This window comes from Muscardinus avellanarius (genome assembly GCF_963383645.1).
Source record: "Muscardinus avellanarius genome assembly, chromosome: X".
In the NCBI taxonomy this organism is placed as follows: domain Eukaryota; kingdom Metazoa; phylum Chordata; class Mammalia; order Rodentia; family Gliridae; genus Muscardinus; species Muscardinus avellanarius.
In genome coordinates, this window is record NC_137792.1 from 129,784,760 (window position 1) to 129,796,448 (window position 11,689).

Below are 11,689 nucleotides of genomic sequence, written 5' to 3' on the forward strand. Positions count from 1 at the left end.
TTATTTTACTTTGCATTGGACACAAAAGAGAATATTTATTTTTAAAAAGAAGAGAAACCACAACATTAACAGCTTTACTAAGGTATAATTTATATACTTTAAATTTTTTTCAGTGTAGGAGTCAGCTCAATACACAATACATGCTATATTTATTTTTAAAACCTGAAAAATCTCAACATCAAAACCCATAAAATAACATTGTTTTGCTGGTGCCTAACACACCTGCAGCTTAGCGTTACACAAAGCAAAGTGGCTCAGGTGTGGGAGGAGTGCTGTGGGAGATGTGTGTTTGTTGGCTTGTTTTGTCCTGGGAATTGAACCCAAGGCATTTTACCTCTGGGTTATATTTTCAGACCTTATTTATTTATTTATTATTTTATTTTTTCAGTACTGGGGATGGAACCCAGGGGCATTACACCCCCTGCCCCAGTTTTTATTCTTTATTTTGAAACAAGGGCTCACTAAGTAGCTGAGGCTGGCCACGAACTGCAATCCTCCTGTCTCAGCCTCCCAGATGCTGAGATTGCAAGCGTGCACCACCATGCCCGGCATTTTTTTTTTAATAAGGGTTTTTTTTTTTTTTTTTTTTTTTTTTTTTTGCTAAGCTGCTTTAGGATGTTGATAATTTGCTGGAGGTGGTTTCAAACCTGAGATTCTCCTGTCTCAGCCTCCCAAATACTGGAATTACAGGCATGTGCCACCACCCCCAGCTTTCTGGAAGCCAGTTTTAGACTAAGGTAGCTAGAAATCTGTTAGCCATATGCAGATGTGTCAGAAACCCACAAAGTGTATATCCCCTAAACCCAAACTAAAGGTATCATCTGTACAGTTTCCTTCAGCTGTATCCTGCAGTGCTCATGGCTGCCCCAAGGTCACTCGATGTGAGGGCCAGGGCCAGAGGGAGGCTGATATGGAAAGAGATAGGGATTTTCAACCCTTTGTCATGAAAAAAAATCATACTTTTGCAAATTGAATCAAAACATTTGACATGCCAAAGATGACAAAAAAAAAAAAAAAAAGAAAAAGAAGAAGAAAGAAAAAAGAGGCCAGGCGTGGTGGCGCATGCTTGTCAGCTCAGCATTCGGGAGGCTGAGACAGGAAGATTGCAGGTTCGAGGCCAGCATCGGCTACTTAGACCCTCTGCAACTTAGTGGAGACCCCGTTTCAAAATAAAGAATAAAGCCGGGCATGGTGGCGCACGCTTGTAATCCCCGTGCTTGGGAAGCAGAGACAGGAGGATCATGCTGGTTCGAAGCCAGCCGCACGTGCTGGCTTAGGAGACCCTGTTTCCAAATAAAAATGTGAAAATAGGTCTGGGAGTGTAGCCCAGAGGTAGAAGGGCTTCCAGGAACCCCAGTACCACCAAAAAATAAAAATAAAAAATCAGGCTGGAGTGGAGCTTGGAGGTAGAATGCCCCTGGGTTCCATTCCTAGTACCACAAAAAGAAAAGAAAAGAAAAGCAACTAAAGCCTATAGTGTAATAATATAAAATATCCTATATTAGGAGTTAACGAATTTAGGGAATCTGGCCTGGAAAAGAGGCTTGAGTTAAAAATGAGATTATGTGAGACTTCCGGGAAGATGGCGACGGAGAAAAGCGGGGCTTAAGAGCCCGCTAACAACCAATCTCTATTACCACAAAATCAGCGCCTTTCATAGCCAGAAAACACCATCTCCAGAGAAACAAAAAAATCACCAGGCTCCAGAGAGGAGGGGGTCTCAGAACGGAGCTCAGAGCCAGAGGAGATACGCCGGCCTCACGGTCGAGGACGCGGCAGCAGCACCTTACTGCCGACGGCGAGTTCACTGGACGGCTACGGCTACAGACCAACGCGCTCAACAGCCCACCAGGCTCCAGAGAGGAGCGGCGGACAGCGAGCCGAGGTGAGCCGCTGCAGAAGAGCCCGGCGGGATTCATCAGAGCTTTAGATGCTCCCAGTGGCTGGGCTCAGCACACACTGCTGGGACTCAGAGCGGAGCTCAAAAACAGAGAAGAAATACGCCAGCCTCACGGCCGAGGGCGTGGCAGCAGCGCCATATTGCCACCAGCGGCAGTGGCAGCAGCAGCGAATTCACCGAGTCCACTACAGCTCCATCTGCGCACTCAACGACAGTGAGTCAAATTGCGGGCCCCAGAGGAGAAATCCCAGTACTGACTCCCAGGGACTTGACCCAGTGGGGGAGTGGTGGTGGCAGAGATATCACACCATAGGAGAACACCCAACCTGTCACCCCCCATGGTCTGAAACAGCATCGATTGACTCCCTGGGTCTGAGACTCTGCCATACAACCCAGTAAAGGAGTAGTGGTGACTGAGATACCACAGACTCGAGATCCAGAGCACCTTAAGTGAAGTCGTAGTGACCCAGCAAAGAACCCAGAGAAGGCACAAACTTCCGAAATCATGGGAAAGAGGAATAACAATGGAGCAATGAATGCCCACAACCCCACAACATCAGAACCCGATAAAATAGAAATTCAGAGATTTCTAGAAGATCAAATCAGGAAAATAACTGTAGAAATAGTAGAAGTGTTTCGAAAAGAATTCAGAGAGAGCCAAAAAGAGATAAAGGATGCAATTAATGAAGTAAAGGCCTCAATTCAAAGTACAAACAACTGATTAGACCACATGAAGAATAGAATCTCGCTCTTAGAAGATGAGCAACCCAAAAATGAACGCATAGTTTCTAATCTAGAAAAAAATATCCGACAGCAGGAATCTGACATTGAAGAAATATGGACCCATTTTAAGAGAGCTAACCTAAGAATAATTGGAATAGAGGAGGGAAAAGAAGGTGAAACCAAAGGGATCAACAATCTCTTCAAGGAAGTAAAAGCAGAAAATTTTCCAAACATAGAGCAAGAGGTCGATACACAGGTCCAGGAAACTTATAGAACTCCCTTTAGACAGGATCAGAGAAGAGGATCCCCACGCCACATAATTGCCAAAATGACCAATGTGGAAGCCAAGCAGAGAATCTTAAAGGCAACAAAAGCAAAGGGCCAAGTGACATTCAGAGGCCAACCAATTAGAATCACTCCAGACTTCCCAAACCAAGTCACGAGAGCCAGAAGGGCTTGGAGTAACATATTCCAAACTCTTAAAGAAAACAACTTCCAGCCAAAAATTTCCTACCCAGCAAAACTTTCTATCAAATTAGATGGAGAAATAAGAAGCTTCCATGACAAACAGAAACTGAAGGAATTTATGTCTTCAAAACCAGCGCTAGAGAAAATACTCAAAGAGATTAACTACAAAGAAGAAATAGGTAACACACATCAGAACCAGAGAAACAAGATTTTCCATCCAACAAACAACTAAGATTGGTTATCTGTGGAGATTCATTATTTATGTTAGTCTTTTACCTATCTCTAAAGGGTATTGTTTGCCTTTATTGTTGTTAATTTTTAGGATTTCTAGTTGGAATATTAATATACCTTCAGATATAGCATTTGGAAATATTTTATCCCATTCTATCAGTAATTTTTAACTCTGTTTACATTGTCTTTGGATATACAATATTTTTTATGTATTTTTTAGGGAGTTTGTGTACCCTTCTGTTGCCTGTGCCACTGAAATCATATCCAAGAAATCACTGCCAATTTCAATGTTGTGAGGTTTTATGACCCAGATTTTCTTCTAAAAGTTTATAGTATTAAGATTTATATTTAGGTATTTTATCTATTTTGAGTTAATATTTGTATATGGGATTAGGTAAGGGTCCAATTTTATTCTTTTTCATGTAATTATTATTTTTCAACAATATTTAGTTAAAAGATTATTATTTCCTCCACCAAATGTTCATGGAAACCTTGTCAAAAATAACTTGACAATATATGGAAGAATTTAGCTCTAGGCTTTTATTTAACTCCAATGGTCTATATATCTGCCTTTATAACAGTACTACACTGTTTCAATTATTGTAGCTTTATATGGTTTGAAATCAGAAAATATATATCTTCTAGCTTTGTTCTTTTTCAAGATCGTTTTGGGTATCTAGAGTCCATATTCCATATTAGGAAAGATTTTTTTCTGAAAAATAAATATATAAATATATGATAGTTTCACCTAAAAAAATATTCTCTGGTAAGAAAGAAAGCAAAAAGAAATATTGAAATGTTATCTTTAAGTTATCAAAAGCTTGGTATCAGACAAATGAAACTGTTATGTGAGATTATCATTTTTAATTTTGGATAAATTGCTATAATACTAGATGTCAACCACTAAGCCAAGCATGGGAAGGAGGGATGGGGAGGGAAAGGGTTGGGGATCATGTGGGGGCTGACTGGGCGATGTGTGCATGTATGTCTACAAAAGTTTTTTTTGTATCCCACTATGATGTATGAATACAGTGCACCAATAAAAAATTTTAAAAAATGAGATTATGTGTAATATTTTCAGAGGTTTAGAGAGTTTTGTCTGTGGACCCAAGGAGTCAGCCTACAAGAGGAAGCTCTAACGTAACACATTCCTGTCGGAATAAAGCAACTATTCTAACACACGTGTTTAAAGAAGTAGAGATGATGGGTTTCCTGTTACTTGAAGTGTTCAGGGAGAGACGTTCAGTCCCTGGCCAGCGATTTCACAACAGAAATATCGGCACCAGATGGAAGGCTCGTTAAATATCGTTTAAGGATCCTCTAGCCTCCAGATCCTATGATTTGTAAAAGAATGACATAAACTCCCTCTGAGACCTTCTGTATTATCTAGATGATTACACATGCCATACTAAAAGTGTCCTTGTGTCTGTGGTGGGCCCACTCCCGCTGTCCCACTTCTAGGAAGTCAGTTGACAAGCTGCTGAGCATTGAACTGAATCGAAGTCCCATGGTGTGTGTGTGTGTGTGTGTGTGTGTGTGTGTGTGTGTGTGTGTGACTGGGGATTAAAACTAGGGGCACGCTAACTGTGAGACATACCCCCATCCCTACTTTATTTTCCTTATCCTGTGATACTGAGGGTGGAACCCAGGGCACCCCACCTCTGAGCTATACTCTCAGCTCTATTTTAGTCTTTCTTTTGAAACAGGGTCTCACTAAGTTGCAGAGGACCTCACCAATAGCTGAGGCTGTCCATGAACTGCTATCCTCCTGTCTCGGCCTCCCAAGTACTGGGATTACAGGTGTATGCCACCACTCCCAGCTATTTTTTTTAAAACAGAGTCTCTCTAAAGTTGTTGAGGGCCTCACTAAGTTGCTGAGGCTGGCTGCAAACCTGCATTTCTCCAGTCTCAGGCTATTTTTTATTTTGAGACAAGGTCTCATTTAAGTTGTCCAGGATGGCCTCAAATTCATAGTCCTCCTGTCTCAGCCTCCCAGCTACTGGGATTACAGGAATGTGTCGCCATTTCTAGCTAGTCAGATTATCTTAATGGAAAATTATCAGTAAAATGCCACAGCAGCATCAGCTGACCCTTTCCGAACTAAGATTATACCAGTCAATGCAAATAAAATATTCATGCCTCAAATCCGAGACCCCTCTCCCCCGGGTGATGCTTGAAACATTACTTTTTACTGTCAATGTCGTTTTCTATAAATTATATAAGAATTGCTTTCCTTCTGTTGCTTGCAGACATTATACCCTGTGTTATTTCCCCCAAATGCCCCAGTGTTTGCATTTCCCAGGTTTATAGATTATTGACATTGATTAAATCTGCAGTCGGCCGCTTCCTGGAGGGACCCGGTGAGCACTTAAACATCGTCAGTAAGCGCTCCACAGTCGTAACGTAGACAGTGTTCGGGGAAGACTTCCGGTAGGCGATGCTGCCACCCGTGTTGCGTAAATTCTTCTAAGTTGTAGCACAGAGCTCCTCCCTGCCTTTCCTGCCCTGGCTTCTTCCTGGTCACTTATCTGGATCATCGCTTGCTCTAGACTGACCTTTGCAGTGGCCATTCCCGCACACCTTTACGGGCACTGATGTGTAACGGACACTGTGGAATTACTTTCCAGTTTAAACATGTGCTTAGGACACCAAAAATTATTCTTTTTAAAAGAATCTGATGGTTGGTATTGTATTTGGTTTTATCATATATTATTTTGTAGTACTGGAGATTGAAGACAAGGGTATTCTACCTTCAAGCTACACCCTAGTACTTTTCTTTTTGAAGCAAGGTCTTGCTAAGTGGCTGAGGTCTTGCGCACTTGCCGAGACAGTCCCCCTAACTGCAGTGCTCCCGGCTCAGCTTCCCAAGTACCGGCACCACATGTGTGTGCCGCCGCACCCAGCAAGCGTTGGTATCTTATGTATTTATTTTATATTTTTATTTTTATTTTATTTTTATATTTATATTTTAATTTTGTTATTATATTTGAGTGTGCGGTGCTGGGGATCGAACCCAAGAGCATTCTACCTCCAAGCTAAACTCCCAACCTTATTTTTTATTTCTTATTTCGAAACAGGGTCTTACTATGTTGATGAGAGTCTTACCACTTGCTGAGGCTAGCCTCGAACCTGCAGTCCTCCTGTCTCAGTCTCCCAAGTACTGGGATTCCAAGGGCGCACCACCATGTCCAGCTCAATGGTTGGTATTTTAAAAAGAAAATTGCATGTAGTCATGATGAAGAAAGAGTGGTGCTCTGTTCTATGTGTTCTATTGTTTCATTGGAATCCATAAAAGATGGTATTGGGAGGACTTACATTTCTGTTTAGACTTAAAGCCTTTAAAAGTATTCGTCTGGCCTCAATCACAGAGTCCCCAAAGGAAGCATTCCATAATGATAAGAGCAATTGATATGTGAAGTCATTTTGGGGTGCATTGGGGTGGAACCCGGGGACATTGTACACCCAGGCTGTATCTTCATCCCTTTTTATTTTTTGACTTGGAAACAAGGTCTCGCTAAGCTGCTGAGGCTGGTCTCAAACCTATGATCCTTCTGTCTCAGCCTTCCAATTACTGGGATTATAGGCGTGTGCCACCATGCCCAGGGTCGAATCATTTTTTTAAAATTTTTTATTGGTGCATTATATTCAAACATCATATTGGGGTAAAAAACTTGTGTGTGCATACATGTACACATCACTGATTTAACCCCTACCCAATTCCCACCCCATTCCCTCCCTATCCCTCCTTCCCTTGCTCGGCTTAGTGGTTGACTTCGATATGTTTAAGTACATTGTGTGTTTTAGAGATTTTCCTCTTTCCCCCCTCCTTTCTCCTCCTTTAGGTTGTCTTGTTTGCTCCTCTATAGGATTTCCTTTTTCATCTAGAGTTCCTCCTATGACCCATTTCTCACTAGCTCTCACATATTAGGGAAAGCATCTGATTTCTTATTTTTTGTGACTGACTAATCTCACTTAGCATAATGTCCTCCAGTTCCATCCATTTCCCTGAAAATGATGTAATTGAGTTTTTTTTGATGGCTGAGTAAAATTCCATTGTGTACATATCCCACAGTTTTGTAATCCATTCATCTGTTGATGAACACCTTAGCTGGTTCCATAGTTTGGCTATGGTGAATTGTGCAGCTATGAACATAGATACACATGCATTAGTTTGGTAGTTTGGTTTCCTTCCTTTTGGGTAGATACCCAGAAGTGGTATTGCTGGATCAAATGGGAGATTTGTTCCCATTCTTCTGAGGATTCTCCATACTGTTTTCCAAAGTGGTTGCACTAATTTGCAGTCCCACCAACAGTGTCTTAGCGTTCCCACCTCTCCGCACCCTCGCCAGCATCTGTTGCTGCATCATTGGCAGAGAGATGCAAATCAAAACTACCCTGAGATTTCACCTGACTCCAACTAGAATGGGTCAAATCATTTAAAATCAATTCTTGTTGCTATGTTGAAACAGAAGCAGACCTCATCCAAGTAGCCTCTCAAAGACACTACAGTGTAGTAAAGCTGGGTAGCTCCCAACTTCTCCATAGAGAAGGGGCAGGTGGCAGAGTGGGGAAGGAAAAGGCAGCAAGGCAGTATGGGAGCGTGGGCACATCTGGATCAGACAGATTCCAAAGTAAAAAGAATTGCAAACAATAAAACAAATACAACAAAATACACTTTGCCCCCCTTTCAACACGCCAAAGGGGAATGAAGTTTAGAAATATAGATTCCAGCCAGGTGTGGTGGCACACAGCTGTAATCCAGAATTTGGGGGCTGAGGAAGGAGCAGGTTTCAGGACACCTTCTGCAACTTAGTGAAAACCTCTTTCACAAAATAAAAACAGAGCCGAGTGTGGTTGCGCACACTTGTAATGCCAGTACTTGGGAGGCTGAGACAGGAGGATCGTGGTTCGTGGCCAGCCTCAGCTACTTAGCAAGGCCCTCCACAACTTAGTGAGACTCTTTTTCAAAATAAATAGAATAAAGCTGGACTTGGTAGCACACACACTTGTAACCCCAGCATTCAGGAGGCTGAGAAAGGAAGATTGTGGTTTGTGGGCAGCCTCAGCTACTACTTAGTGAGGCCCTTTGCAACTCAGTAAGACCCTGTTTCAAAATAAAGAATACACAATAAGTTTGGGGGTGTAGCTCGGAGGTAGAATGCCCCTGGGTTCGATCCCTAGTACCGCAAAATAAGTAAGTAGATAGAATAACAAAATAGAAGTGTTTGGGTTGTATGTAAAGCAGGATGCAAATGACAGACCTTTTAAATAAGGAAATGCAACTGCTTTTTAGAAAACCATTTCCTTCTCTTGTATCAGCAGCACTTAGCTCATACTTGAGGGAAAGGCCCCCTCCCAGAACAGAAAGCAAACATTTACGCTTCCTTCCAGAGAAATGGGGAGATGGAACTGCTTGAATTTTGAAGACTGAGCTCTCCTTGCTATCAAAAAAAGATCGTGTGTGGAGTGGGCAACTGAGGGTTGACCCCAGGGGCACTATACCTCTACACTACACCCAAGCCCTTTCTTACTAAGTTGCTGAGGCTGGCCTTGAACTCATGACCCTCCAGCTCCAGCTTCCCAAGTACTGGGCTTAAAGGTCTGCTTCGCCACCAGCTGGCTCAAAGCACTCTTTACTCATGATATTGCACAGGTTCTATTTGCAGTGAGCAGCCTGGAGAGATGAGAACATCTCCCCACAAAGAGACAGTGGGCTCATTTGTGCTGGCTGTAGACCAGTGAGTCCCTCCAGCTGAGTGTTCCTCTGCCACCAAGCAACCCCTTCTGTGCACAGCACCACGGAGCCCTCCTCCACCCAGCTGCCATCTTTCCCTGTAGGATCAGAAAGGCAGGGGTGCCAGTGCAAACCGACTCGAAGCTCACGCTGCTCGCTGTGCCTTCGGTCAGTCCTACATCTTTGATCCAGGAGTCTTGTGTCTTTGCCAGCATCCGTGGTATGGGTAGTTAGTTTCGCTCACGAGCTTATAAGGAAGATAAAACCCCAGATGTCCGGTTGTTTTGCTTCGTTTTGTTTTGCAGTACTGTGGATCGAACCTAGGAGTGTTACACCACTGAGCTACACCCCAGTCCTTCCTTTTCATTTTTATTTTGAGGCAGGGTCTCACTAAATCCTGAGGCTGACCTTGAACCTGTGATCCTCCTCTCAGTCTCCTAAGTACTGGGATTACAGATGTGCCGGAGCCAGCCGGCAAGAGTAGGGGTTCTGAAGTGAGGCGTGAGGATGAAGAGTTTTTAACCCTAACGTGGGGGAGCCGCCAGCCTACTATCTCTACTGGCCGACCCCTGTTCCTGGGTCAATATTTCCTACTGGTCGACGACTACGCCTGGGTCAGTATTCTCTATTGCACTGACGCTCCTGGCCGATGCCTACTTCTGGGTCAATCTCATCTTCATTGCGCCGACGCTGGGTTTGTTTTTCCAGAGGTATTTATACACAGCTACAGGTCAATCGACATTCTCGTGCTATCACCACCGGAATACAATAAAGACCAATACACAACACATACATTACAGATAGGCCTATCAGTACCCTCGTGTCATCACCACCTGATCTTCTCCCCAAACCTTGTTGACTCTGGGCGAAGGCCAGTCAGCTGAGTCAGAGACACCGATCTAGGGGAAAGCCTCAATGGCTCGGCACACAGATGTGTGTCGGCATGCTCAGCTCTGGGTCCTACAGTTCTTGGTACTCATCAGACCTTGACATCTATCAGGGGAGGGAGGGTGAGCTTCCACATCTGTCCTGAAAGAGTTTGTGCAAGCTTAAAGCCCAGGGCGGGAACACATTAATATGGTCTTTTAGACTTTCATTCTATGAAGTGTTATTTAACTCTCTACAGTCTATTTTTCTGTATTTTTCTATTGCTAATAGTTCAGATTTATCATTGCCTGACACTTAAAATGGTTCTTTTCATTTTATTTTTATCTGTTTTTCATCTAAATAGATAACTTTTTTGGTGCTGCGAATTGAACCCAGAGGCATTCTACTTTGAGATGCATCCTGAACAGTTTTGACATTTTATTTTGAGGCAGGGTCTCACTGAGTTGTCGAGGGTCTCCCTAAGTTCCCGTGGCTGGTCTTGACCCTCGGATTCTCCTGTCCCAGCCTCCCAAGTACCAGGATTGCAAGTGTCTTTTGGATTTGATGGATATTCTTATTTAGTATTCCGGAACCTAGCTCAACTCTTCTTAATTCTAATCATTTATCTAAGCATTCTTGTGGACTCTACAGTATAAAACTTAATAGAGTTCACCATCATTTTAAAAAATACTACCACTTAATTCATGTTAGACAATATTTTTCAAAATGTAAAACCTATGGAGCAAAATGTAAGAAAAAAAGTCCTGGGTGATGGAAAGGTTGGCATCTACCAAACTATGCTCTCTGATCTTGTTGACGGCTTGTCTTTGTCAGAGAGAACTGCATTTTATATTCCATATTCATGGGATATCTGTCCTATGCAAGGTGGGAGGAAGTCAAACACGAATAAGATACGGTGTTTTCTTTCCAGGGCCCAAGTGTAACAGGAGAGCGCACCGTCCTCTTTTCACACCCTCTTCGCTCTCCCTCCAGGCTCCCGTGGGGCTCCCCACTTTCTGTGGCTTATTTTCTCACCGCGGTGACTCAACACACCCAACTCAGTGGACAACAGCGGGGAAAAGGGGCTACTTTCAGGTTTACTTTCTTTGTTCTTTCTCTTTTTGTGTGGTGGTACTGGGGTTCCTGGAAGCCCTTCTACCTCCGGGCTACACTCCCAGACCTATTTTATATTTTATTTGGAAACAGGGTCTCTTAAGCCGGCGCGGCTGGTTTTGAACCTGCGCGATCCTCCTGTCTCCGCCTCCCAAGCGCGGGGATGACAAGCGTGCCCACCACGCCGGCCTTTTCTTTGTTCTTTCTATGGAGGCCTTCCCCTCTCACCTCTGTAAGCAAGCTCTGCCTCTCTCTCCCCATCTCTACTCCAGTGACAGTGCTTGGTGGAGCTTCTCTTGGGTGGAGTTGCCTATTCTTGGATTATGTGATAATCCCTTGAGTCAATCTGGTAATGTATTAGTCCAGGATACAGTCACTGAGGTAGGAGGAAGATATAAACAAAAAACTTGAAAGTACAGATGTGTCATATACAGACCAGGCATTTACATTTCTACTGTGGCCAATTCATCTCTTGAGGAGCCCATTTTATGGCATGAGTTACAGGCCTTCCAGAATAACTTTAGATAACTGGGATCAGTTCTACCATGGAGAACTTACAGGAAAATTATTAAAGGAACGTCGGTCATTTGGAATCAGGTACTTAACCCTTCAGTGAATACCACATAATATGCTATCACCCATAAGAACCTCTT